At 51.5% G+C, this 22,816-nt stretch overlaps 1 pseudogene; it reads left to right on the top strand.

The window, feature by feature from the left end:
• Nucleotides 1–17,823: 17,823 nt before the first annotated feature.
• Nucleotides 17,824–18,237, top strand: LOC128120723 (60S ribosomal protein L22-like; annotated as a pseudogene).
• The last annotated feature ends 4,579 nt before the right edge of the window (nt 18,238–22,816 follow it).

The raw sequence follows: 22,816 nt of genomic DNA, 5'->3' as shown, positions 1-22,816 counted from the left end.
CATATCTCCAAGAGCTCCCCGACTTCCAGTGAGTCTTGAAAAGGCTCACCACCCCGATCTGTAAAAGGAGTGGCCCCGAGAGCTTCTCTGGCTTGATGGCGGAAGAGTTGCCAACTGAATCAGGCTTCCCTGGGGCCGGAACTGGGAATTCGACTAACCAGCTTACATTCCAGTGCGACTGAGACTCTGAGTCTGAGCAGGGAACTCTAAATATAATCTTATCCAATCCTCATAGACTCAAAAAGGGGGAGATTCTGCTCATACACCCTTTTAACAGATTAAGAAACAGCCTGGGGACTTGCCCAAAGGGCATGTGCTTAGAGCCCGGCACCTCGGGCTTCCTTTAGCTCCTGGATGGTGTCCTCTTGTGCTCCCGGAGAACTTTGCCTATGCTATAGCCTTTGGCTAGAAAACTTCACACCCTCCTCTGAGAAAGCCTTAATCCTCCTCTAGGTCATGCTTTCCAGGTCTCCCCTGGGCTGAAGCATCAGATAGACTCGGGGAGCAGAGACTCGGGGAGCAGAGACTCAGGGAGCACTCTCGTGAGCCAGCCCAACTCACTCACGTCTTCACCTCCCACAGCCTTGCGGAGTGGCTCTGAGGGCTACCCGCACTTTACGGACAGGACTCTGAGGCACAGAGAGATCACAACACTTGCCCAGTGACACACAGCTAATGGTGAAATGTTTACCACGAGTCCTGTGAGTGTGTGAGCCACACCTGCAGGAACCACGTCTTGGGAAGTGGGTTCCTTGTATCAGAGGTTCTCAACCTTCCTGATGCCGCAGCCCTTTAATACAGTTCCTCATGTTGTGGTGACCCCCAACCATAACATTATTTTCCTTGCTGCTTTATAACTATAATTTTGCTACTGTTATGAAATGTAATGTGTTTTCCTATGGCTATAGGCGACCGCTATGGAAGGATTGGTAGACCCCCCTTAAAGGGGTTGAGACCCACTGCTTTAAATGAAGGAAAACAGCAGACTTTGACTCCCAAGTTCAGATCCATCCTGTAACCGCGAGAGGTTGTGCCCTCTAGCCCCCATCCCCACGGCCCAGCACCTCCCGTTCAGCACTGAGTTCTCCGGCCTCCTTCACTCCCGCTCTGTGTTCCCAAGAACAGGAGGGTCACCTTTGCACCCCACTTCACCACCTCTCTGCACCCTGCTCCAGACCGAGGCCTGTGGGAAACTCCCCAAGGAGCCCCCACACCCAACCCCTTGCTCGCGCCCCCCCTGCCCCCCTCCAGTTTACTGCCAATGACATTCAGATAAATGGCGTCTGTCAACAGCAGTCCCACAGAAAGGCATGCCGAGTGATGTATGGCGCTGGTGCTGAGCTCCGAGGGGGTGTTTCCACCCCAGCAGCCCCTGACCCTGCACCACAGCTGGGCGATGGGCTCTCCTCCTGCCCGGCCCTGGGGAGGAGTCCCTGTCGGATGCCATTATGGGAGTCTTTAATTACAGGCTTTGGGAACCTCTTCCACTTCCCCCCAAACCCTGGCCCCCAATTGTCTGCTCTAGAGCTGTCCTCTTGGGTCTTCTGGGGTTCAGGAACCCCACAGGGTTGGCTCAGAGGGAGAAGGCCCAGAATAGCCCAGCGGGGAACACAACATGGAGTGAGGCTCTGGAGCACTGGGGCCAGCAGCTACCCGGAAGGGCCAATCAATCAGACTGGTGCTGTTAGCACATTTCAGGGCCACCAAAATGCCCTGTCCTGATGCAAGGCTTCTACCAGCTGCTGGCTCTGTCACCAGAACAAGAGACAGCTACCACCATAGCATGTTGAGGGTTTTATGGGGCATAGGCCCCTACCAAGACATTAAACACAGGCCCTACATTTTCAACCACATTTGATACAAGGTCAAATACAGTGGTAAGGGAATGCAGGGACTTCTAGGGATCCACTTATATCACGTTAAAACCCACACCCTCAGGTGTGACACTCTGCCCTTGAGACAAGCACCCCAGAACCCCAACATTACCTTCCCAGACAAATGGCTGAAGCATGGAACCTCTCACTTGCACAAAGAACACACATGGCCAGCGAGTTTCAGGGCTGGGACTTGTGCCTGGGAGACAGGGCACCGGAGTCCCTACAGGAGCTGCCACCTAGACAGCATGGCAGAGCTGTGGTAAAGATTCAATGAGTTGGGGAGCTGGTTCAGTGGATAAGACCTTTGCCATGCCGTCGTGAGGACTGGAGTTGGGGTTCCCCAGCACCCACGTACAAGCCAGACAGGCCCCGAGGCAGTCAAGTCTTGCATGTAAGCCCAGTGCTCAGAGGTAGAAATGGGCTCCCTGGAGCAAGCTGGCTGCCAGGCTAGCTGAACTGTCCAGAGAGACCCTGCCTCAGTAAGCAAAGTAGAAAGCAAGCAAGGAAGACACCCACGGCCAACCTCTGGCTTCTACACACACGTGTGCACACATACATATACAAACATGGACACACACATACACACACATATGCAAAAAAAAGATTGAGTTCACTGTAAAAAGTGCTTACTAGGGCCTGGAGCCAGCAGACACCCGACCCAGGGGAGACGGGCTTGCTGACCCTGAACTTCACTGTGTGCCCCTTCCTGGCAGAGGCAGACGTGGGCAAACTTGCAAGCTGAAGACTTAGGTACGGCTTTAATCTTGCTGGGGAGGACAGACACATCCCCGGGGTGTGCAAACAGTGTTTTCCCAGCGCGTCTCCACCCTTGTGGTTTAGTGAGCACCTGCTAGGCACTCCAGCTGTGCTGATGGGGAGGACAGAAAGGCAGTCGCTCTGAGACATTCTCACGGGCTCTTGGTGAGCCTGGCAGACAGAACTGCATTGTGGGAAGTCCAGTGCTCAGACTCCTGGATCCCTGTCCATCCACTCCCCTAAAACCTGCTGTGCGCCAGGGGGAGACACCGTCTGGGCTCTGAGGCTACAGCAGCCACCAAGGTCATTGCACCTGCACTTAATGGAGAGCTTTGCCCCTAAAGTACCGTCAAGGCCGATGCAAATTGGTGGATCTGTCGACAGGCCAACCCCTTGAAGTGTGGGCTCCACACTGCATCTCAGTCACTGGCGGCTCTACATCCCGTTACCCGCCGTGACACGCCAGCTTTCTTCGAACCCCTTTATCAGTTTGCTCCCTCCATCTTTTCCTCCTCTCCAAGCCATGTGAGTTTCATTCCAAGAGAAGCATATAGCTCAGAGCTTCCTCCCCCGTCCCCACCAGGGTCTGCTTTTGGGGAGTCAGTCATTTGTGTGTGTGTGTGGCGGGGGAGAGTTGTCCCTCTCCAGCCCTCCCGGGGAAGTCTGGAGGAAATGGGACATGACAAAGTACTATCGATAAAGAAGTCAAGAAGAGGGCAACTTGGTCCAAGACTTCAGCCATCACTGTCATGTGTTGACAAGGTCTTTGCACCCCAGTCCATGCCTCTTTTCAACACTCTTCTCCTCTCAGGGCCCCCACCAGCCCCGTAGGAAGCAAGGACCATTTCCAACCTTGTTTAATGAATGGGGATAACACGGCTCAGAGAGGTTGGGCCACTCCCCTAAGGATGCGGAGCTAGGGTCTCCATAAGCATCTATCATACTGCCTTATGATATCAGAACCTCAGGAGTCCCGTGTCCCAACTGCCCAGGTGGCACCTGTCCAGGGCTCCTTCACTGCTCTTAGAGGCCTGTGACAATTCCCCAACCCCATGTGCTCCCGCGTAGCCAGGACCTGTTATCTGTTTTGCACACGGCTTGCGCCCGTCAGGGTAATGGACTGTGCTTGTCCTAGCAGAGGTGGCCTCTGGCAGGGATGATGTATGAGGCGCTATTGTTTGATATGAATGCATTAGGCGACATTCCCGATAAAGACTTTACCAGCAGAACTGTGTGTGCTGGCAGCATCCCCCACGGAGGGAGGGGCAGAGGCAGGGGTAGGCCACCTTGGGAAGCAGACACTGGGTTGGACGGGCTTCCGCAACTTCTGGGCCCTGAGCCCGCCTTGCTCTTGCTCATCTCTCAGGCGGGGCCCCACAGGTCTCACTGTCAGAGGGTCAGAAGCAGAAGGCCAGAGTCCTGGGCTCCAACCTGAATCCTCAGAAACAGTGTCTCCCGGGGGAGGCCTTCCGGAGTGGGTTCCCCCAGAGAACCTGACACAGGTGGGTTAATACCTGAGGAGGTCAGACCCTCCCTGAGTGTGAGCCCGGGACCCTGTTGCTAAAATTCCTCCCCAGGATACATAATATCTACCCCTCCTCCCAACAACAAACTAAGGCACAGTTCGAACTAAATTTGCTCTGGGGAACTAGGAATTATTGAGCTTCCTTACAGAGTGTATGTGAGGGGTATCTGCAGGGGTGCTCCTGTCCCTCAAAAGGTAGAAAAGGCTGAAAAAGCTGGAGAGCCTTTGTCCGGCAGGATCGGGGCTTCCCTGTATATGCACTGATGGGGTCCCTTCCTATAGCCTTCCCCAGCCTACACACACTCTAGTCCTCCCCAAGGCCATGTGTAATTAAGGCAGCGTTGGACACAGCACGCGGTCGAGAGTGGCTGGACACTCAGACGAAGGTCTCGTGACCCTCCTCCCCTCCACTCCACGGGGGCGTGTGTAAATAGTCCGAAAGCGAGCCGGGCCAATCCTTTACAAGGGAGCCCAGTTGATCTCACCAAGATGGCAGCTGCTTCCCCTTGGGTGGCAGTGACGGGAAACAGGTCCTCTGAGACACACCGGGTGCTCTTTGACAAGTCACTCCTGTTGAGACCTTTTGCCACCAAAGACCTCAGTTTCCCAATCAGTAGCACAGGAGCAGGAACAATGTCTGCTGCGGTTGTCTGCCTGGGCTCGAGGGACTCACCCAGGCCTCTGCCTACCACTCTCCATGTTTTCCATGGGGCTTTCTGGGGGCACTCCATAGACCTGCTGGCTGATCCTAGGCAGTATGGGAGGGAAGAGGAGCCTTGTTAGGTACCTGAAGGTCCCCTCCACCAGTCCTTTGTGTGTAGGAGGGGGGGAGCCTTGTCATGTTTAAACTTACCCTTTGCGCCTTGCACCCCCAAGGGCAAGAGTGAACAGAAGTCAGACATGGCCCTGTGGAGGCCTCTTAGGGCCTCCAGGATGGGTAGCTTAGGGCACCCTGAAGGGTCCCAAAAAAGATCAAGTGACCCAGAGTCCTGGGAAGCAATATATATGAAAGACACCCCAGGAAAGGTGGTGAGTTTGTGCGGGTCTGAAGCAGGGTGGCTTCAGGCATACACTGAGCTCTGGATATGGGAGGAGCCCCATGAGAAAGTCAAGCTTCCTTTGCCCCATCACTCGGCACATGGAGTCCCAGCCATGTTTGGTTCCGTCTTGGGCTGGAGCTCAGTGGTCCCCCAAGTTGAAGGCATGCCAAAGGGGAGGCGCACACAAGGTAAATAAAGGCAGAAATGTCACGGGCTGGAAGGAACGGACCTCGAAAATAGGGAAAGAACACAGACACCAAAGGCCACATATTTCCTTCCTGTTCTGATACAGGTGAGTTCTGTCGGGGAAGACAGAGCAGCCCAGCTGCATCCCTTAGCAGCCCCAGCTACAATCCCACAACTACCTATGACGATGCCTGCTAACGGTCTCCTGCTGTCAGGGACAGCAGTGTGTCTAGCCCATCCGCCATGGCGGGTGCAGGCATCCCTACACTCACACGGCAGACCCCATTCTTCAGGGAGGTATGCTATCCCACATCACACAGAGGAAGACAGCCACCCTGGGATTCCTCGCAAAGGGGCCCCCAATCTCACATGCTCAGTTACATGTCTTATCACCCACAGCAGGGGGGTCCACAACCACCACTGCCGCACGAAGGCACGCCATCCTGCCCCGTAGCCACATCAGAATTGCTCCCACAGACACTCTGCATCACAAGGATCGTTCTTATCTACACATCTGGTCCCCATCGCAGGGCCCGGGCCACCACTCTGCCCACGCTTACCTTTGGTTCCATTGCTTCCTTATTTAGTTTTTGCTGACAGCACTAGGAATCGAACCCAGGCACTCACACATGCTAGACGAGTGCTCTACCACCGACCTACAGCCCCAGCCCCTGGGTGTCAGTCAACTGTTTTATTTGACCTTTTTGGTGGAGGGAGAGAGTTGAACATATGTCTGTTCACCCTGCACAGGAAGCCGACAGTGGAGCAAAGGGGTGAGTCTGAGTCGACCTTGGTGAATCGATGGGTTTATTGAAGTCACCCGAAGCTCACTGGAGCCCCTGCCCAGCTTGTAGGCAGCTCCTCCTGAGAGTCTCCTCTCCCCTCGCAACTGTTTGCTGTCTGTATAACGTAGGAAAGGGGCCTTCTGGGTCTTTTAACTTTCCTGTAACTTGCTAGGGAGTCATGTGAGTCTCCCCTATTCTGTACAGAAGAGAATACTTCCGAGAAATCGCTATACAGAGAAGATTTTGAGCAGAGGGGACATGCTCCCCCTTCTCTGAAAACCTTCCCTTCGGCATTTGTGTTGAGATTAGATGGACTGAAGCAGAGAGGACAGTGAGGCCAGGCTGCGAGGAGGCCGGCCGGATGCAGGTGGATGACCCTGATGGTGGTGGTGGGAGGTGGCTGGAGTTTGGATGTTGGCAGGGGGTGGTGCCGATAAACTACGGGTTAGGTGGCCCTATGGTGTAAGAACACTAGAGGAACAGAGGGCACAGATGATGGAGCACTAGTGACCAAGAGGAGGAGCACTGGCAGGGAGCAGGGTAGCACTGGGGTCAGTTGGGGTCAGGGCAAGCCGGCAATGCCTATGCTGGGAGACTTTGGGTAACCAGCTAGACACACAATCCTGGAACTGCGACTGGGACGGGAAAAGAAATGGGAGACCACAGAGAGGGCAGCTGAACACACAGGAGGAGGATGCTTGGTCCCCAGTTGGAGTCCTAGGAGGTGTGGCCTTGTTGGGGGAAGTGTGCCACTGTGGTGGGCTTTGAGAGTTTAAAGACTCGGCTGTTTTTTTCTCTCTCTCTCTCTTTCTCTCTCTCTCTCTCTCTCTCTCTCTCTCTCTCTCTCCTCCCCCCTCCCCGCTTTGGGCTTGTGGTTCGTGATGGGAGCGCTCAGCTTCCGCTCCAGCCGCCATGCCTGCCGCCTGCTGTCTTTGCTCCAACAGCATGGGCTCTAACCCTCTGGAACCTCAGACCCAAAGGAACTCTTCTATAAGTTAAATGGGTCATGGTGTTTTACCACAGCAAGAGGAAGGCAGCGGACACTACAAGGGATGAAGCCCAGGGCTTCATGCTGCTAGGTAATGCATCCCACCGCTTCCACAGCACACGGCCTCTTTTGGTAGTCTCCAGGCAAGACAAAATGAAGACCACTGAAAGCTCGGGTCCTGACTCCCAGTCCTCAGTTTTCCATTTATAAAATGGGGGTGTTATAAAGCACCCTCAGACGGGTATGGTCAAGAGGGCCAGGTGATGTCTGGGTACGGCCACAGTGGCCCTTCCTTCCTTGTCCATCTTGGCTGGTTCAGAGACTCCAAACACCATAGACAGAACCTGGAAAGGCGTGAGGCCACACTTGGCTCTCTCTGCACCCTCTGAGCAGCTGCCAGGTCTCTGATCCTGCCCTAACTCCCCTCTCCTGCCCTCCTGCTTCTCTCCAAAGTCCCCTCCCCGACCCTGTGTCAGAGCATCCCATGTCCACCATCCAGGGAGTTACCTGTCTTCAGTGAGCTGCACTCCAGGAGCTCAGCCACATTTTATTGCAGAAGCTTCTAGAGATAAAGCCATGGGAGCAGTGGGGATTTCAGGACTACAGTTTGGCCACCCTGCCCACCCCAGGGCTCAGCAGAAGTAAGTGACAGAGTGTAGCTATAGATGTGATTGTTAAAGTTAATTTATGTTTCATTTACACCGCTCCAGATGCCAGGGATCCTGGGCGGATTTATCTGAATGCCAAGGGAGAGAGGGGGAGGGCTGAGGCTGAGGCCCTCCCTCCAGCTTCTCCCGCTCCCTTGTCCAGTTCTGAGGAGTCCAGCAGACCATGGTGTACCCAGCACTCGCCCTCATGGCTCCTTCCCTGAGCCCTGGCTCTTGCTTCCCCAAACTTGGAGTCACAGATGGCAGGTAACCTGGGAACAGAACCCCTGCCCAGGTAGGAGATGGACAGGGCAGTTAGTGAGTTTCCTTAGTGCTTCTAGGAAGTGTGCCAGCGCACCCTCCACTCCAGTGGGCAGAACTGAGTCGCCAGAAGCATTTGATAAAGTCCATAGCTCAGTGAGCAGGACCTTATTTGGAGATTCAGCTGCCCACGGTTTCAGTGATGGGGAGGCCTTTGGGAGTGAGGACCCTGACTCAGGAACAGGATCAGCACCCCTTTAAAAGATCTCGGGGTCAAAGCTCAGGCTTGTTTGTCCTTCTGTCCTTCTGTCACACGAGGACACAGTGTTCTCCCCCTTTGGAGGACACACCATCCCGCACACAGAGAATGGCCATCACTGGACCACCATGGCTGTACCTTGATCTCAGATTGCCCAGCCTTGGAACTGTAGGACTCACTTTTCTACCACTTCCCTGTCAATCCCCTAGTCTCTACTGCTTTGTCATAACGACACATGTGCATGGCCATGGTCTGCGTAGATGGAACAAAACTGATAAGGTCCAGTGATTAGCATCCTACAAAGAGGAGGGAAGCCAGGCATGACACACACGCCTGGAATCCCAGCACCTGGGAGGCAGAGGCAGGTGGATCTTTGTGAGTTCAGGGCCAGTCTGGTCTACAGAGTGAGTTCGTTGCTAGCCAGAGGTACACTGTGAGACTCTGTCTCAAAAAAGTAAAATAGGGATTTAGACACAGAGGACTGCTTCCTGTGATGACAGACATGGATTTCAGGGGTTCAGCTGCCACCAAAGAACTTCAAGGATTAACAAAACCATCATCAGGAGCAATGCCTGGGGGCTAGAGACTGGTATGGCAGCACACACCTGTGATTCCAGCCCATGAGAGGTTAGAGGCAGGATTATGAGTTCAAAGCTATTCTGGGCTATATAAAGAGACCTTGCCTCACACCCCACATCCTCCCAAAAAAGAGGTGTGGGAGTCCTGTTGAGGTATTTTACAGATTTCTACATCTTAAACTCCTCCCATTCATGACCCTCATCTGTCCAGAAACTCTCTATAGGACCCAGGGTATACAGGTGCATACAATAGGAATAAAAAATAAACATTGACTGATGGTACATCAGAAAGAAATTTACAGGGCCAGGTGTGGTGGCACAGGTCTCTAATCCCAGCACTTTGGAGACAGAGACAGGTAGGTCTGTGAATTCAAGGGCAGCTTGGATTATATAGTAAGACTGTCTCAAAGAAAAGCAAAACAATTCTTTGGTATGTATAGATATGCATATATATGCCACTATATATAATTTCCTATTTATTAATGATGAAAGCAGATTTGCATTCTCATGAGATGAATGTACTGATTTTTATATAAAGAATTATTGGCTGAATATTTGATACTGCAGGATCTTCAACATTTTTCAGAGTTAATCAATATTTTTTAATTAAAAAATTGGGGGTGAGCTGGATAGTTTTATGTAACCTGACATGAGCTAGAATCACCAGAGAGAAGGAAGCCTCACTTGAGAAAATGTCTCCATAAGATCAAACTGTAGTCAATCAAGACTGTAGGGCATTTTCTTAGTGATGGATGGGGGCGGGCCCAGCCCATTGTGGATGGTGCCATATCTGGGCTGGTGGTCCTGGGTTCTATAAGAAAGCAGGCTGAGCAAGCCATCGTAAGCAGCACTGCTCCATGGCCTCTGCCTCAGCTCCTGCCTTCAGGTCCCTGCCCTGCTTGAGTTCCTGTCCTGATTTACTTCAATGATGAACAGTAAGATGGAAGTGTAAACAAATAAACCCTTTCCTCTCCAATTTGCCTTTGGTCTTAGTTAAGGTTTCTATTGCTGTGAAGGGACATCATGACCATGGCAATTGTTATAAAGGAAAACATTTAACTGGCTGGCTTTCAGTTTGAGAGGTTCAGTCCATTGTCACCATGGCAGGACATGGTGGCATGCAGGCAGACATGGTGCTGGAGAAGGAGCTGAGAGTTCTCCATCTGGATCCTCAGGTAATAGGAAGTGAACTGGCGCTGGGTGTATCTTGAGCACGGGAGACCTCAAAGCCCGCTCCACAGTGACACACTTCCTCCAACAAAGCCACAGCTCCTAATAGTGTCACTCCCTATGGGGGCCATTTTCTATCAAACCACCAGAGTCATGGTGTCTCATCACAGCAATAGAAACCCTAACTAAGACAGGGCGGTTGTAAGGGGTTGTGTGTGGTCACGTGTGTGCCGCAGTGCCTATGAGGTAATCCAAGGACAGCTGTGGACTTGTCCTTCTATCGTGTGAATCCTGGGGATCAAACTCACATCTCCAGGCTCAGTGGCAAGCACCTTTATGCACTCAGCCATCTCTCCGGCCCACTGCTTTGGCTTTACAATCGTCAACACTGAGAACTCTGCTTCACATACATATGTAGGACAAAATGGCATCAGCACGTTCAGTCCCACTGCAGAAACTGTTGGAAATTCTGTCCTCATCCCAAGCCAAAACTCGGTTAATGTGTTTATTTTAAGTGAGACTCAAGTCAGCAACTCAAATAGTAGTTTTTTAAAAACCGCACATTCTAACACGAGCTAATCCAAAGACAGACTAATTTGATACTTACACACTGAAGAATGTTGGTTGGAAAACGTGCAGTCTCTGTTTTCTGTAATTAAACCACGGTGTCTGTTCACTTACAAATAAAAGCCTTTGTGTGCACAGTACGAACACTGTAACTCACAACACAAAGCGCTCTCAAGTCTCAGTCTGAGCTGAGGTATTTGGGGCAGTGTTTGTTGGTGTGTGGCATGATGACATCCGCAGAGCCAAGTACTAGTGGTGTATGTTCACAACCAAGGCTGCGGTGCAGCTGCATGACGCAGCATGGGCGGGAGCTGCCAGAGGCATCGCAGATCCGTTACAGGTCAGAACTTGAAGTTGACAAAAGTTTTTCGCGGCCCTCACATTTAGATATGCGCCTGGGGTCAGGACCACAGTGTAAGGAGCTGGTTTTAAACCTCTTCTCTGTGGTCCTGTGACTCACTAGCAGACTAACCCAGTGGCCATGAGAGTCCTGGTGGTGGTGATGGGGTGGCGGTCATGGTAATGGTGATCATGGTCATGATGATGATAATGGTGGTGATGGTGATAATGGTGGTGATAGTGATGGTGTTGATGGTGATCAGGGTGGTAGTGATGGTGATCATGGTGGTGATGGTGATAATGGTGGTGATAGTGATGGTGGTGGTCATGGTGGTCATGGTGATGGTGGTGGTGGTGATGGTGGTGATGTTGATCAGGGTGGTAGTGATAGTGATCATGGTGGTGATGGTTTGGTGATGGTGTGGTGATGGTGATGGTGATGGTGGTGGTGGGGGTGGTCTTGCTTTCTGTGTTAAAGAGTCTGTCAGTTTGGTATTTGGCAATGATGTGCTAAAAGCCTCAGATATCTGAGACACTACGCCCTCTTGTCCTCTTCCTCCTTTCCCTCCCTCCGTCTCTTTCTTGCTCCTTCCCTTCTGCCTGTTCCCTTTCAGCATCTGCCAAGCCTCACCATTCAGCAGACTCTGAGCTGGGGTACTGAGACCCAGAGCAGGGGCTACCGCACCCCTACCTGTGTGCATGAGTATGTGTGTGCGTGAGAGAGAGTGTGTGGGTGTCTGTGTGTGTAAGTGAATGAATGTGTGAGTGTGCATGAGTGTGTGTGTGTGTGAGAGAGAGAGAGAGTGGGTGTCTGTGTGTGTGTGAGTGAATGAATGTGTGAGTGTGCATGAGTGTGTGTGTGTGAGAGAGAGAGAGTGTGTCTGTGTGTGTGAGTGAATGAATGTGTGAGTGTGAGTGAATGAATGTGTGAGTGTGCATGAGTGTGCGTGCATGAGTGTGTGTGTGAGAGAGAGTGTGTGTCTGTGTGTGTGTGAGTGAATGAATGTGTGAGTGTGCATGAGTGAGTGTGTGTGCATGAGTGTGTGTGTGTGAGAGAGAGTGTGTGTCTGTGTGTGTGTGAGTGAATGAATGTGTGAGTGTTCATGAGTGTGTGTGTGTGAGAGAGTGTGTCTGTGTGTGTGAGTGAATGAATGTGTGAGTGTGAGTGAATGAATGTGTGAGTGTGCATGAGTGTGCATGAGTGTGTGTGCATGAGTGTGTGTGTATGAGAGAGAGTGTGTGGGTGTCTGTTGTGTAAGTGAATGAATGTGTGAGTGTGCATGAGTGTGTGTGTGAGAGAGTGTGTGTCTGTGTGTGTGTGAGTGAATGAATGTGTGAGTGTGCATGAGTGTGTGTGAGAAAGAGTATGTGCATGAGTGTGTGTGTGTGAGAGAGAGTGTATGTGAGTGAATGAATGTGTGTGAGTGTGCATGAGTATGTGTGTGTGTGCACACATATGTCTGTGCATCACAGGCATACAGCGTCCATGGAGGACAGAAGAGGACATTGGACCCCTGGAACTGGAGTTATGGATGGTTATGAGCCACCATGTGAAGCTGAGACCTGAACCCCAGTCCCCTTGCAAGGGCAGCAAGTGCTCTAATCACTGAGCGGTCTCTCGAGCCCCCACATCCCTGCTGTTAAGGATCTTGTGTTTGGGGCCTGAACACAGCACGAGAGAAACAGCCTCACTCTGGTTTGATGGCGTCCTGACTGGGGGGCTCTGTGTTCCTGCTGGGGCCGCCTGCGCTTGGGCCTCTCTGTCCCTTTACACCTCTGAACTAGCTTGCTTTCTGTTGCTGTGTAAGCACTGTGACCAAAAGCAAAGTGAAGAGGAATGTACCTACTTCATCTTACAGGTTTCAGTCCGTCAGGAGCTCAGGGCAGGAACCGGAGGCAGAAACTGAAGCAGAGAACATACAGGAAGACTGCTCACCGGCTTTCTCCCTGTGGTGCACCCAGCCTGCTTTCTTGTCTAGGACCGCTCAGGGGTCACACTGTCCACAGTGGGGTTCACCCCCCTACACCAATCATTATCAAGAATTGCCCCACAGACATGCCCACAGGCCAATCTGATGGAGACAATTCCTCCACTGAGGTTCCCTCTTCCCAGGATACAACACCGAGATAAGGCATCTGGGTGGAGAAACGGATCTATTTGGCTTACAGATTACAGTGAACCATTGAAGGAAGTCGAGGCAGGAACCTGGAGGCAGGAACCTGGAGGCAGAAACCTGGAGGCAGAAACCTGGAGGCAGGAACCTGGAGGCAGGAACCTGGAGGCAGGAACCTGGAGGCAGAAACCTGGAGGCAGAAACCTGGAGGCAGGAACCTGGAGGCAGGAACCTGGAGGCAGGAACCTGGAGGCAGGAACCTGGAGGCAGGAACCTGGAGGCAGGAACCAAAGTAGAGACCACAGAGAAACATCACTTACTGGCTTGTTTTCATGGCCTGCTCAGGTCCATTTTTTTTTTTTTTTTTTATGCAACCCAGAACCACCTGCCCAGGAGTGGCACCACTCAGTGGGCCGGGTTCTCCCGTATCAAATTAACAATCAAGAAAAGGCTCCATAGACATGCCAGAGGCATGGAGGCAACTCTGCCACCTGGGGCTCCTTCCTGCCAGGCAGGTGACAAGTTCGTGTCAAGCTGACAAGAACTAACCAGTACTTAACAACAATCTATAAACGTTTCTCCTTATACCACAGAGAAGGACAGTTTTACCCCTCATTAAGGAAACTTCTCTTTACAACAGACAAGAGACCATGACAGAAAACCACAACCCATCCAAATGCAGAGTTGTGGAGCCCAGTCCCTGTAGATACATCTACAAAACACCCCTACACCTAAGGCTCAGAAAACATTTCAAAGAGCGGCAGAAAGACTGTAAGAGTCAGAGGCTCAGGGAGTTTGCTGTGAGGTCGTGCCTCCTAGTAACATCAGAAGCTACACCCGTAAAGTCTCATCAACGTGACTGCCCAAGTGTGAGCAGGACAAGGAGGACAGTGACGAGCGTGCCAAACTGGGTGGAGAAAAGCCCATGGGGCCTTGACCCTACACAGAGAACTACAGGCACCTGAGGAAGGCTGGGAGTGGACGAGCACACCAATTGGCAGTCCTGCACCAGTCAGCTCTGAAAACACACACAACATTATACAGACTGAGCAGGTTACTTTAGGAAGACCTGCACATACACATATATAAAAGCAATAACAATTAGGTTTTTTAAAAAAAAGAAGGCATGAATTTGAAGGAAAGTAGGGTCTACAGTTATTACATATTGTAATTATAATGTTGTAATTAAATGATAATCTCAAAAGGAAAAGAAACCCCCTAGCCAGCTCAACTTGAATGTCTCTCCCGCCAGCTCCATAACCATGACCTTCAGGGCTCAGACACTCATCTGCCCTCTAGAGGAGTCTGTCTGCTTGGGTCAGCCAAGGCTGCTGAGAGAACCAGTCGTCTGGATCTGGGAGGGCTGCACCCCTGTAGGGCACGTGCCCCTCTGATTTACACACTTTGCTCTCTCCCCAGCTCGCGGAAGAGGCGGAAGATCTATGCCTGTCTAGGGCTTCTTGATGAAAGGGGAAACGACACGCGGACACCTTAATTACGGCCATTGTCACAGAGTCACATTGAAGGTGTCTGATGATCCCCTTGAGAACCAGCATTAATGGTCGTCAGAGCCTTTGACGCCCTGTGGCAGATTGGAGAGCGACACCACTTCAGCTGAAGCCCTGGTGACGATTCTCCTCACATTCCTACCTGTGAGACCGCCATGGACAAGGAGCCCTTTGGGAGCAGAGACAGAGGAGAGCAGCCCCACACAGCCTCACCTTGAGGGCCTGGTCTCTGCCTTGGTCAAGTTCCTGGCCAAGCTGGAGGACACATGAGAGGCTGGTCTGCCTGTCTCTTCCGAACCTACACCCCCATCTTGCCATGGCCAGGTGCCCTGCCGCAGCTCTGAGGTCCCATGTGTAGATGGCTGTGTCAAGGATGCCTGTGTGACCCCAGAACTGCCCTCCATCACAGCACCGGGAGTGTGCTCCATTACCCTCCCACGTCACAGATGATGCCCGGAGGGTGGCCCCAGCTCACCCGCTGTAGGGGGCAGAGCAGGGAGCCGGGCTCAGCAGCAGCAGGAGGGAGAGCTCACGAAGTGGGGGGATTTGTTAAGGTCACCTGGATCTCTGACAGCAGGGCCTCTGTGTAAACAAACGTTTCACCACGTCGGGGAGATGAAAAGATTTGAACCCCTCTGCATGAAAGTTTTACAAGATGAGGGAGATCTATAGAACTTTGGTTCTTGGCAGGCTCGCCACTTTTGATAGGAGAAAAAGGAAAACCACATTTCTCACACAGGGACTCACAGCTGCAGGGAGGCCTGGCCACCAGGAGGGCCGGGCTCTGAGCAGTCCAAGGAAGGGCCTTGATCCTGCAGACTGGGGACCTGGTTCACGACCTTGGTAACGGACTTCACATCCCTGAACCTTAGATCCCTCGGCAGAAGATGAGGTATCACGGTGATACTTCCCATCTAGGGCCACCAGACAGTGCTCAGGGAGCACCTCAACCCATCCCCGACTAGCCCAGCCTTCTCAAGGCTCTTCCCACACATGGTGGAGGCCAGTGGGTCCTGGAGAGCCTTCTCCCTCCTGCCATGGTTGTCCTCCAGCAGCTCTGGGATGGAACCTTGACCGTCTGTCTGTTCAGCAGGCGAGGAAGTTGAAGCACAGGGGTGAACAGACTTGCTAGGGCAGCATGCAAGTGTGGCCGTTTGGGTGAAAATGGCCTCATAGGCCCGTAGGGAGCGGCACTATCAGAAAATGTGACCTTGTTGGAAGGAGTCTGTCACTGGGAGTGGGCTTTGAAGTTTCAAATACTCAAACCAGGCCTAGCGTCACGCTTCCTGCTGCCTGCCCATCCAGATGTACAAATCTTGGCTCCTTCTCCAGCACCCTGTCTGCCTGAGCACCGCCATGCTTCCCGCCATGACGATAATGGACTAAACCTCTGAATCTGTAAGCCAGCCCCAATTAAATGTTTTTCTTTATAAGAGCGGCTGTGGCCATGGTGTCTCGTCACAGCAACAGAAAACTCTAAGGCAGTAAGTGACCCCCAGGCCTCTATTGATGATCAGATCCCCCAGCCAGGGCACACCCCTTACCACCTGAGCTGGCAAGATGCTGTCACAGAGCCCAAGTCCAAAACCTAGCAGTTCTACCCCCTCGGTATCTACCCGGGAGAAACCGAGGCTTGTTCACACCCTGACTGGCATGGGATGCTCTCAGTAGCATCACTCATGAGAGCAGAAACGTGGCCTGAGCCATAGGTTGACCTGTGGAGAAACAGGCAAGCAAAACATGGCAGAGCTACCCCATATGGACACGATCCAGCCACAGACAGGAGTACTGAAACAAAGAGAGACACAACGACCCTTTAGATGTCACCAGGAGACACCAAGGACAGCCAAATCCACAGAAAAACTGGAGGGAGCCATGGGCTCTGTGTATACACACACGCGTGTGTAAATGGATTCCTTGTGGGGGAGATTATAAAAATGCTCTGAAATTAACACGGTTCTAGTTGCAAAACTAAATATATTAGCTGGGCATGGGGGTGTGTACTTTTAGTACCAGCGTTTACATAGACAACTCAGGAGACTTGCTATAGGTTCCAGGCTAACCTGAGCTACATAGTGAATTCAAGGACAGCCTGCCTCAAAAGAAACAGTTGGGTGTGGTAACACATGCTATCTATTTATTTACTTTTGTGTTTTTGTTTTGTTTTGTTTTTGAGACAAGGTCTCTCTCTGCAGCCCTGGCTGATCTGGAGCCCCCTATGTGTAGACCAAGTTGGCCTCAAATTCACAGAGATCGGCCTGCCTCTGCCTCCTGATTACACCTTTAATCCCAGTACCCAGGACACTGAAGGAGGTGGATCTCTGTGAGTTTAAGGCCAGCCTAGTCTACATAGCAAGTTCCAGGCCAGCCAAGGATACATAGTGGGACCTTGTCAAAACCAAACCAAACAGACACACGAACAAAGAATATATCCCCTCACAAAACCCTGATTTTCATGAAGACTGGCGTTATCGTTTACCAGTGTGCACTCTACGGTGTGTGAATGTCTTAATAAAGCCACGGCAAACACGGGGTCGGGGTGGGGCGACTTCTAGATGGCTCAGTAGGTAAAGGTACTTGTCATAAATGCCAGGTGGCCTGACTTCATCCCTAGAACCCACATAAAGGTAGAAAGAGAACACTCATTCCACAAAAGTAAATCCCGTATCTTAGGTTTACTGTTGCTGTGATGAAACACCATGACCAAAACACCCTGGGGAGGAAAGGGTTAATCCAGCTTACACCTCCACATCACTGTTCATCACAGAACGAAGTCAGGACAGGAACTCAAGCAGGGCAGGAACCCGGAGGCAGGAGCTGATGCAGAGGCCATGGAGGGGTGCTGCTTACTGGCTTGCTCCCCATGGCTTGCTCAGCCTGCTTTCTTATAGAACCCAGGACCACCAGCCCAGGGATGGCACCACCCACCATGGGCTGGGCCCTCCCCCATTGATCACTAATTAATGATCCCATAGGCCTGCCTACAAGCCCATGTTATGGAGACATTTTCTCAGTTAAGGGCCCCTCCTCTCAAATGACTCCAGCTTGCGTCAAGTTGATATAAAACCATCCAACACAACTGACCCCTTGTCAGCTTGACACACAGACACACTGTTAACCCACAACCTTTCCTCTACTGTTCATCTCCAAGATCTCACATTAATACTGACATCGCAATATAAAATATTTTCAACCTAGAAGTGTCACAGTCCTCTCTGCCGCCATGGCGCCCATGAAAAAGCTTGTGGCGAAGGGGGACCAAAAAAAAAAAAAAAAAAAAAAAAAGGAGGAGGAGGAGGAGGAGGTTTTGAAGTTCGTCCTTGACTGCACCCACCCTGTAGAAGATGGAATCATGGATGCCGCCAATTTCGAGCAGTTCCTCTAGGAGAGAATCAAAGTGAACGGCGGGAAAGCTGGGAATCTTGGTGGCGGGGTTGTGACCATCAAACGGAGCAAGAGCAAGATCACCGTCAGCTCCGAGGTGCCTTTCTCCAAAAGGTATTTGAAATATCTCACCAAAAAATATTTGAAGAAGAACAGTCTCTGAGACTGGTCACGTGTTGCCGCCAACAGCAAAGAGAGCTACGAGCTGCGTTACTTCCAGATCAACCAGGACAAAGAGGAGGAGGAGGGTTAAGACACAATGGTCTGGAATGTTCATTAATTCATAAATAAAATTTAGGGCCAAAAAAAAAAAAAGTGTCACAGTCCTACAAATCCAAACACTTCAAAAATGCGGTCTCTTAAACAAAGTGTCTTTTAAAATCCAAAGTCTCTCATCTATAGGCTCCTGTCAAATGGGAGCTTTCTTACTTGGAAAGGGAAGAACCAGGGCACAGTCATAGTCTGAACAAAGCAAAACCAAACTCCAACTGTGTAAAACCTCAGTGTTCAGTAGTATCTGGAATTCACTCACCATCTTCTGGGCTCCTCCAAGGGGCCTGGGTCACTTCTCCGGCTCCGCCCTCTGCAGCACACACAGCTTGTCTTCTAGGCTCCGGCTGGCTCCACTCCACAGCTGCTGCTGTTCTTGGTTGTCGTCCCATGGTGCTGGCATCTCCAAACACTGGGGTCTCTGCTGTAACTGGACCGAATCTTTACCAACAACCGCTCCTGGGCTCTCTTCAGGGACTCGAGCCCTGCCACACAGTGCCAAGCCTCAGCTGCTCTCCATAACCCCTTCATGCCTTCAAAACCAGCACCACCTGGGGAACTCTTCCATGACCAAGTTCAGCTGCCAGCATGAGGTGCAATCTTGGCCGCCTCTGAAACACAGCTTCAGTGTGCTGACCCTGAGGAAACCCTTCCCAGAAGACTTCACCTCAGGGATGCTGGTCTTTTCTCAATCACTGCTGATTCTTCAGCCCCAGCTGAGCAGCATCCATTGTCCCAGCAAAGCAAAGGTTTCACTTCAGTGGTTCTGGTCTCCTGTTAATCACAGCTGATTCTTTAGCCCCAGCTGACCAGAATCACAGATGCTTCACACAAATGACCCAGTAGAGTCTTTGCTTCCCTCTGACACTTCACGAGCCAGGCCTCCATCATCTGCACTGCTCTCAACATTCTTATCTTCCAAGCTCCTCAGAACAGCTCACTGAGCTCTCAACACTCAATGGCTTTTCCAGCCCAGAGTTCCTAAGTCCTTCCACAATCCTCCCCAAAGTAACATGGTCAGGTCTAACACAGCAATATCCCACTACCTTGGTACCAACTTCCTGATGCAGAGATCATGGAGGGCTACTGCTTACTGGCTTGCTCCCCATGGCTTGCTCAGCCTGCTTTCTTATAGAACCCAGGCCCACCAAGCCAGTGATGGCCCCACCCCCAAAGGGTTGGCCCCTCCCCCATCAGTCACTAATTAAGAAAATGCCCTACCGGCTTGCCTACAGCCCCATCTTACAGAAGTATCTTTTAAAATTAGGGGTCCCTCCTCTCTGATGACTTTAGCTTGTGGCAAGTTGACATAAAACTATCCAACACATCCCAGACTATTTGAGTAGGTAGTTCCCTACCCAGTCTCTAATTCACACCCTGCAGCCTCCCTGGGGTAATCCCAGATCTCAAATGGCTCCACCAAAGCCAAGTAGGCTATGTGGCCTAGTAAGGAAGCAATAATGAACCTACCACAGAGAACCTTGAGGAATAGCTCTGAGTGCTCTTTATCACTCCACGCTCATGCCTGTCCCTTTGCTCAGAGTCTACAATGGTCCAGGCTCTGTACCGCTGCTGGGGACATAGCGGAAAGCAAGAAACGCTCTGACTTCCAGGATGCCAACAGCTGAGGATGCAAGAGTTGGCGGCAGTGTGTGCCAACATGCCTGGCAGGGAAGAGAGTCTTCGTGAGGAATTGTCTACATCAGGTTGGCCTGTGGGCATGCCCGGTGGGCACTGTCTAACTGATGTAGAAAGACGCAGCCCACTGTGGGTGGCACCATTCCCTAGACAGGAGTCCCAAACACTGTCAGAGGGGAGAAGGCGGCTACCTGAGAGCAGGCCAGCAGCAAGGGTGACTTTACTCTCTCTTCACTCTTGACTGTGGCTGCTTGAGCTTCTGCCTTGATTTACCCGATATGATGGACTCTCAAAATTGTAGGAGCGTATCTAGGACCCCAAACTGAGGTCCCATGACCCAGCCTCCACCATCTAGGACCCCAAACTGAAGTTCCCATGACCCAGCCTCCACCACCACCTTGCCACATGCCCAGTGCCTCTATTACACACTGTAACTGCTATCTACAGCAGCAAAAGAGGCCAGACCAGATTGTAACAAGCATCTTGGGAATATTTTAAGTTGTTTTTTGGGTTTGTTTGTTTGTTTTTTTGAGACAGGGTTTCTCTCTGTAACAGCCCTGGCTGTCCTGGAACTCGCTCTGTAGACCAGGCTGGCCTCGAACTCACAGAGATCCGTCTGCCTCTGCCTCCCGAGTGCTGGGATTAAAGGCGTGCGTCACCACCGCCCGGACTAAATTGTATTTTAAAGCCTCTAAACTTGCCGTGTCAGGGGGACGAGAGTCAAGACGGTAAGTGTTAATGGTTGCACCGGAAGAGCAACCATTAACACAACACAGATCAGGGGGACCCACCCCGAGGGCAATGAAACCGTGGGTGGTTACAGCAGCAGGGCTCTGAGTCATGGATATGAACCTGTCCCCCGCTTCTTGTTTTTAATTAGAAAGCACTTTTTGCTAATTCCACTAAGCAGGGTAGCTATGGTTTGAGAGTCTCTTGTTCACTGTCTTTAAATTGTGAGACGTTCGTTCAGGCCTGGTGGAGATGGACACCCAGGGCCATGGTTGGCAGAGACAAGGGATGCAGGCTCAGCACCCCACCTCGATCTGTGGCAGCACACCTGGGCATTAGTCCAAGGAGCTCAGAGTCTTTGCTCTGAGTGGAGGCCCAGCCCAGGAATAGGGGCTCCGACCTAAGAGACGTCTGCTGCCTGTCTTCAAGAATCTCAGCCACACCTTTGCCTGCTCACCTCACATTACCTCACCCTGGGCGACTTCCCTGACCTCCACCATCTGATCTCTCATTCCTCTTCCATTGGCTACCCAGACCTTAGCTACCAACATCCATCCATTCTATTGGCTACCCAGACCTTAGCTGCCAACATCCATCCATTCCATTGGTTACTCAGACCTTAGCTGCCAACACCCCTCCATTCCATTGGCTACCCAGACCTTAGCTGCCAACACCCCTCCATTCCATTGGCTACCCAGACCTTAGCTGCCAACACCCCTCCATTCCATTGGCTACCCAGACCTTAGCTGCTAACATCCATCCACTCACTTATCTGTCTACACACCATCCAGCCACCTGCCATGCATCCATTCACGGCCTCACCATCCATTCATTCATCCACCCATCTGTCACCCACCCACCTACTTATCCACCTATGCAGCCTGAAAGGGAGCTGTTGTAGAATCTTAGTTGAAGGTGTGTTATATTTGTTTATGCTGTGGAACATTTGTTTAATGATGCAACGATGTGTTGCATTCTTTTATGCTGCATTTGTTTAACTCTGTGAAGCTGTGTTACTGTGCCTGTCTAAAACACCTGATTGGTCTAATAAAGACCTGAATGGCTGAGAGCTGGGCAGAGAAAGGATGGATAGGCGGGGCTGGCAGGCAGAGAGAATAAATAGGAGGAGAAATCTGGGAAGAGGAGATTAAGGAGAAGGAGCAAGAAAAGAAGAAGAAGGACCCAGGGGCCAGCCACTCAATGACACAGCCAGCCACAGAGTAAGGAGTAACAAAAGGTATACAGAAATAGAGAAAGATAAAAGCCCAGAGGCAAAAGATAGACAGGATAATTTAAGTTTAGAAAGGCTGGCTAGCAACAAGCCAAGCTAAGGCCAGGCATTTATAAGTAATAATGAGTCTCCATGTGATTTATTTGGGAGCTGGGTGGCAGGCCCCCAAGGAGCAAAGAGCCCAAAGAGTAAAAAACAAACAAACAAACAAACAAAAAACACCCAACAACAGGGAGCCAATAAACCTTCAGCCATTCCTGTAAGCGGCCCATGCACCTCTCCCATCAGATTCTCATGGAACATTTGTCAGGTAAGATCTAGCGTGCCCATTTTACAGATGAAAAAAAAAAAACTTTAGGCTCTGAGATATTTAGGTTGCTTGCCCAAAGGCCAGACAATGGACAATTAGTTTTGCATGCTTAATTGAGACACAGCCACAGGCCACTGATGGCGAGGGGTTTGGGCCAGGAAAGAAGGACCTTCTAAATAATACCACGTAGGCGAGTGAGCTGCCTATGTCCCACCCCAAGTTTGGTCCCCAAATCCCATTCCCTGGCTCCTAGACCAGGCATCAGCTGGTAGGCCATCTCTTCCCCAGCGTGGGGTAGGAAATGGACAGCACTCAGCACAGGGGCCCATTGTGGCCCCTGGGTAGTACAGGCTTCCTATTGTGCGGAAGAAGCAGCAGCAGGTGGACTTCAAGCTTCTCCTGAGGCCTAGTGCCTGTCATCCAGCTTTGGTTGTCACCATTGTGTGGCTACAGGGGCCCTTTGTCCCCAGAGGGCTCTCTCTCTCTGCCTGCCTAGACCCCCCCATAACCCCAGTCATGGTGGTTTGCATTCAAGATAGAGCGAGATTCAGGATCAAGTGGGTAAGAACACTGGATTGGGGGTCCCCCAGGCCCCCTCTTGGAGCCTCAGTTTCCCCAACTGTAACAGGGGTGATTCCTGCCCTGCCTCGGCCT

This window comes from Peromyscus californicus, unplaced genomic scaffold (genome assembly GCF_007827085.1).
Source record: "Peromyscus californicus insignis strain IS unplaced genomic scaffold, ASM782708v3 Scaffold_2__1_contigs__length_46816999, whole genome shotgun sequence".
NCBI lineage: Eukaryota > Metazoa > Chordata > Mammalia > Rodentia > Cricetidae > Peromyscus > Peromyscus californicus.
This window is presented reverse-complemented; position numbering and strand designations above follow the sequence as displayed.